Source organism: Oreochromis aureus, linkage group 10, assembly GCF_013358895.1.
Source record: "Oreochromis aureus strain Israel breed Guangdong linkage group 10, ZZ_aureus, whole genome shotgun sequence".
NCBI lineage: Eukaryota > Metazoa > Chordata > Actinopteri > Cichliformes > Cichlidae > Oreochromis > Oreochromis aureus.
The window spans coordinates 14,387,219-14,392,745 of record NC_052951.1 but is presented as its reverse complement, the minus strand read 5'-3'; positions in this window follow the sequence as shown (position 1 = coordinate 14,392,745).

Below are 5,527 nucleotides of genomic sequence, written 5' to 3'. Positions count from 1 at the left end.
CACATTTCATAGATTTTTGGAGCTTCGCGGAAAAACCGACCTGGACTTTTCGGCGGTGCGCGCACTTCAGCCGAGGCAACAACAAAACGAGAGCGAGGGTTTGGTGTGATTTCAGGACAACTGTGGAGAGAGAGCTGTGTCAAAAATAAATAAACACAGCTGACAGCACCAATCTACGCGACTGATTACTGGCTGTGTTTATCCTGTCTTCAGATACTCGGTATTGGCTATGATAGTAGTATTCCGACATTATAACAATTATTATTTGCTTTTTGCCCAAACAGCAGAGACACGTGGGCTTAATTGTGTGATTTAAAGAGTGATCTCTGTTATCACGAAGGATTCGGGGTAGCTGAGAATAAACGGGGTTAACCTCAGTTCACCAGTTGTGTTTATTTGGAGCACAGAGGTTGTGCAGAAATGACGCTGACATAAATCAGTCTCATCCCCGGTTGCTCTTCCTTTCCCTCAGCTCCAGAGTCCAGTCCGCCTTTTTCGACTGTCCTGTCTGCTGGCAGGCGGCCAACCCAAGTGTGTGGAAATGACACCGCCAGGGCGGCAGAGATTTTCCTTCATTTCTCTCCTTCCCGATCGCAGACTGGCTGACATTGGCTAGAAAGTGGAGCAGCTCGTCAGGGACAATCAATGCGAATCGATCGAGCTTTGCGGTTGAGGCTCCAGAGCTGGAAAATATCGCGGCAGCTGAAGAGAGGGAGAGGGAGGGAGGGAGAGGAGAGGAGAGGAGAGGAGGGGGTATTCGCCTAACTCTGCCCGTAGCCAGCCAACCTCCCTGCAAACAAATAACGCTACGGCTTTCATAAACATGACACTCACTTCGTAAACACTGAAGTCAAAAAGCCGACACATGCGTAATTACGCACGGTATTTGTGCTCTAAACTCGGTCACAATAAAGGTGTCCACCCACAGGCTAGTCCATATTCTGTGCGTGCGAAAACATTGACAATAACGACTTTGTTGAAGTTTTTGCGCTTCTTTCCACAGTACTTACCTCGTGATGAAATGACTCTGACGTGAATACTTCCGAAACACTTTTCTCCGAGCAGGAAACATTTGAAATAAAATGCCAGGAAACGATTGGCTCCTTTAAAAAAGAAAATCTGTTTAAAAGAGCGTCTGACTTTGCATTCTAACTCCTCATAAATTAAATTAAATCCCCTTCAAGAAGTGTTGGGTGAAGCGTGCGTGTCTGTGTGTTATTTTGACATTAACAGCTTCTCCACTTCAGCAAAGAAATGTTAATGCAGCGGGGATTCACCCTAATGTGACTTGGGATTAATATAATTAAAGGCATCTTTAATACATTCCGCTTTTAGTCACTTTCAAAACTACAATGGACCTACTGTGGACACCTGGAAGCGGCACTTAAACGCCACATGTAATCATTTTGCCCAGTACTCACCAAATTTAATTGCAGAAACATTTCAACACACGTTTTCTGGTGACACGGGGATTCAAATATATATAAAATTATAAAAGTCTATATTTACACTATATTGTTTACGTTCTGCCTTTTTACACCTGTTATTGCTTTTGATTTTAGTCATTGAAAGATTATCCCCTCTTTTGAGCATGAACAATTCATCAAAGCAAGCAACATGGTTCAGATCGAGAACTCAAGGCTGTAGCTATGGTGGCAAAAAAAAAGAAAATCCAGCTCTGGGTGTCTATCTTCTCTGAGGCTGCCCAAAAATGAACTGAATATCCACTGTTCCACGTGCTCATGATTGCACTCACAGTGAATGAAAGTTGGCTTCGATAAACCTGCTTACACTTTCATAAAACACGTGATAGTTATACTGTAGCTACACTCGAGGAGTAGACATTAAATTAAAGAGAGGCCTTTGCTCTCTTCACAAATTATAGTGTTTATGTAGACAGCATTAATGACTCCTTACTCAGACGTGTTTATTTTATGACTAACAAAATGTAATGCAGATATAAATGTTAGATGAATATACATGTGAGCACGTCAATGTGTGGCTAATTAACTTTCCAGATAACTTAGCAAAGATGGCTCAGATATGGTTCATTAATGTCCACATTTACAGTTCCAGTGCAAAACAATTGATTAGAGCTTCACTTTTCTACATTTTCTGCATTCAGGGTTTCAGACTATGTCACTGCCATTCTACATTCACGTGGGATAAAATGAAGCGACCATGTTCTTTGACTCTTTTGTAGCAGACGTCCTTCCCTTTTAACCTCCTAAAGTCCTCTATTTGTGTCCGGAAAAAGCTGGAACGTTACACGGCAGCCCGCAATCATACGTGCTTTTCTCGGGTTGAAAAGAGGATCAAAGAGAGAAAGCATGGGTTAGGAGAGTCATGCATGGATAGATGGGTAGGAGTGAGCAGCAAGCTGTGACTCTTGGACATGTTCTGGTGGGTGCACTGAACCCCGGAGGCTGCAGCCACACTCAGCCCTTTGTTGTTTTCACTCTGCACAGGGAGGCAGGGTACTTTCCTGAGCTGGGGTGGAGGATTAGCGTTGCATGGCCTCCATCTCCAGCTGCACACATGACCAGAGCTGTAGGAAAGCCCCCAGTGATGGCCCAAAAAGAGGTACGTAAGTGATGACGGGAGCAAGCAAAGCATGAACATCAGCTTTTTCCAATTACAAGCCCTGTAAACTGCCTAAATAATCATTGTAACACACTTCACACATGCCACCTACGGTATTTCTGAAAGACTGGCTTCGTGTTGAGTGTCTCTCCCATGTTACCATATACAAGTTTTTCTTTTTTCTCTCAGTTATGGATTCTTTAACCTCTCACGTATATCCACATCAATACGTGTAATCATGCCACCTAATAATCGCAGTTCACATTAGTCGTAAAAGCACACTTTTATGTCTCCATGGGACCCACTGAAAACAAAGCTCTCTCATACTAGCTGGTCTTTGGTGCCAGGTGACGTCACTTAAAATACCACAGATCATCTGTCACCAGAACTAACCAGTTGTTAGAGCGGAGTGTTCCAATAGCTCTTTCTTTTCCCTTGCCAGGAAGTGGAAATGCTTTGAATTATTGTTTTTTTCCAGTTGTTTGGTTTTTCTCACACATGGAAGCAGCTATAAAATGTCACAGACTACTTTATCTATTTAGTAAAAACTCCTATGTGTCAATTGCAGTCTGCCCCTTATCTCTATGCACTAGCTTCAACAGGCCTGGGGTCCTATCAGAGACTCCAAGAAGTCACCACAGCCATGGTGAGAAGTAGTTCTCTCTGCCAACTCTTCTTGTTGTTTTCCAGTTACAAATGTTTAATTAGTGAGTCGTGGAGATGCAGGTTGGCATATTTTGGGGGCTCGGAGAAAGACAGGTTGGTGGTTTCCCTCTTCCTTCTTGCTCCTGATCGTCGTGTTGAACTAAACTAAGTGCCTTCGGGCTCTGGCTCAAGAGCTGATGCACAAAACAACTCTTGAGCCAGAGCCTGTGGTGTCAACATACTCATGTAATTCATGCTAGAAAAAAAAAAAAAACCCAAAAAACCCTAGTGACTATTGGTCAGAGATTTTTTAAGGTACTCCTAAGGCATAATTAAACATTTTTTGGTGTATTTATACTGGTACTGTGGTTTTAGAAAATGGAAGTGAGGAAGTTTAGCCAAATTAAAGGCCAGTTTTTGGAGCATTACATATGGATGACACAGCTTTCTATCAGAAATAAAACAATATGTATATGTATGTATATATTTACATAAGTATTTCTTTAAACTATTTGGGATGACAGTGAGAGAGACAGAGACACGGGAATCAGCATTTTATTAAACTTGGGAATCAATAGTATTTATGAAGCAAGGCAAGTTTATGATCTGTATGAGTCACATGCAGCATGGCTTGTGATTCGATGAACTGTCTGTGTGGTGACATGACCAAAGATGCTTAACCTCCAGCAACATTTGTAGTATACTGAAAACTTTATTGTACTTTTAGAATATATAATGTCTGAGATGTTGATAAATAGACCCCCTTTTGGTAATTTCCCGTTCTCCTCCCTGCATTTTGATAGTAGTGCCAGAAAGCCCTAGTGATGTGATTGCGAGAAAATGACTTAGAGCAACTTATGTGGGGGCTTACAGCTGGATAAACTCCAGCACATAATGCAGCTCCTTTCACAGTACCGTTTTCTCCTACTGTTGCGCCAGGACGGCACGCCAGTAAAAATAATATTTAGGTTCTGCACGTCCAAGGATATGTCATTACAAGATCATGTAATGTTTTTAGGCAGTAAATCAGGATTGGCATTAAGTTTCTGAAAAAATATTTTTCATTTTGGTGTTGTTTTTATTTGTTAGTTTTTTGTGTTTAAGTGAAGCAAAAACAGGAACATTGGCAGAAAACCGTCTCCACTCTGTTTTTTTTCTGTCCTGGTAATAATGACAACTCCAAGGACATCCCATGTGCAAATCCAACATGCAGTGGACCGACTTTTGAAAAAAAAAATTCAGTTTCTAATGTGGTATGGATTTTGTGTGCCGTGTTTTCCTGTCCTACTGAATAGGCCTAAATCAGTCACACCTTGTGTGAGCCTGACAGCTGCAAAGGCTTTCTGCCTGATGAGCAACACTTGTTCCATTTCTAGAGATTTATTACTCATCCTGCCACTCATCACATGTTCTGCCTCATCTGTCAGCGAGGAAGTGCCTCTGTTGTCTTGACTGACAGTATTAGGACAAAAAAGCATGACAAAATCACATCAACAACTGTTTAGCTTGTGCCACTAAATAAGCGGTGTCACTGCCTTCTCAAATTATCACGTCTCATAATGCAAAGCAGCAAATGCTGCCCCTCATGTAACAGTACCAGAGAACCAGCTGTTGCTGCTGCTGCTGCAGTTAAAATAAAGGTTAGAGCTCCATCTAGTGGTAAGTCTTCAAAGTGACGACTGTATAAGCAACCATAAAGTTTCACGTCTAAACCAAATAAAACTTGTCTTGGACAGAGATTGGCATCAGCATCTATCCAGCTCAAAATGTTATGAATCAAAATGACATCTGTGAACTCTGTTTCTGTTTCTCTGTTTCACTTGAGATTTCTTTACCTTGACTTTCTTCCAGTTTGTTTGTTCCACATTATGTGGATCTCTCAAGTTCACCCTCAACCTTTACAGATAGAAGTTCAGCAAAATACTTACAAATATAAACAATATAAAAAAAAATACGTGCACCATAATATAAAATATACACTTAACATAGTAGAAGATACATAATGCTGACACTGTCACCATGAATCATGGGACCATATCTTGTTCGCTTATCCAATGAAAATGATGAGGTCATGGCACGGCGTCCGCTGTCTGTCCATGCATCCACAATTCACAAGACTCACTAGTCCTACAGTACTGGTCTGAGGGCAAGCTCACATCTGTCGTTTTACAGACACTTTTCCATTTTCACAGCATCACCTTTATGCTGCACAGGACTACAATGTCAGTTTCTTAATGTATTAAACAATATTAAACTCAAACCATTTAGCAAAGTCATCAACATAAGATTTTTAACGTTG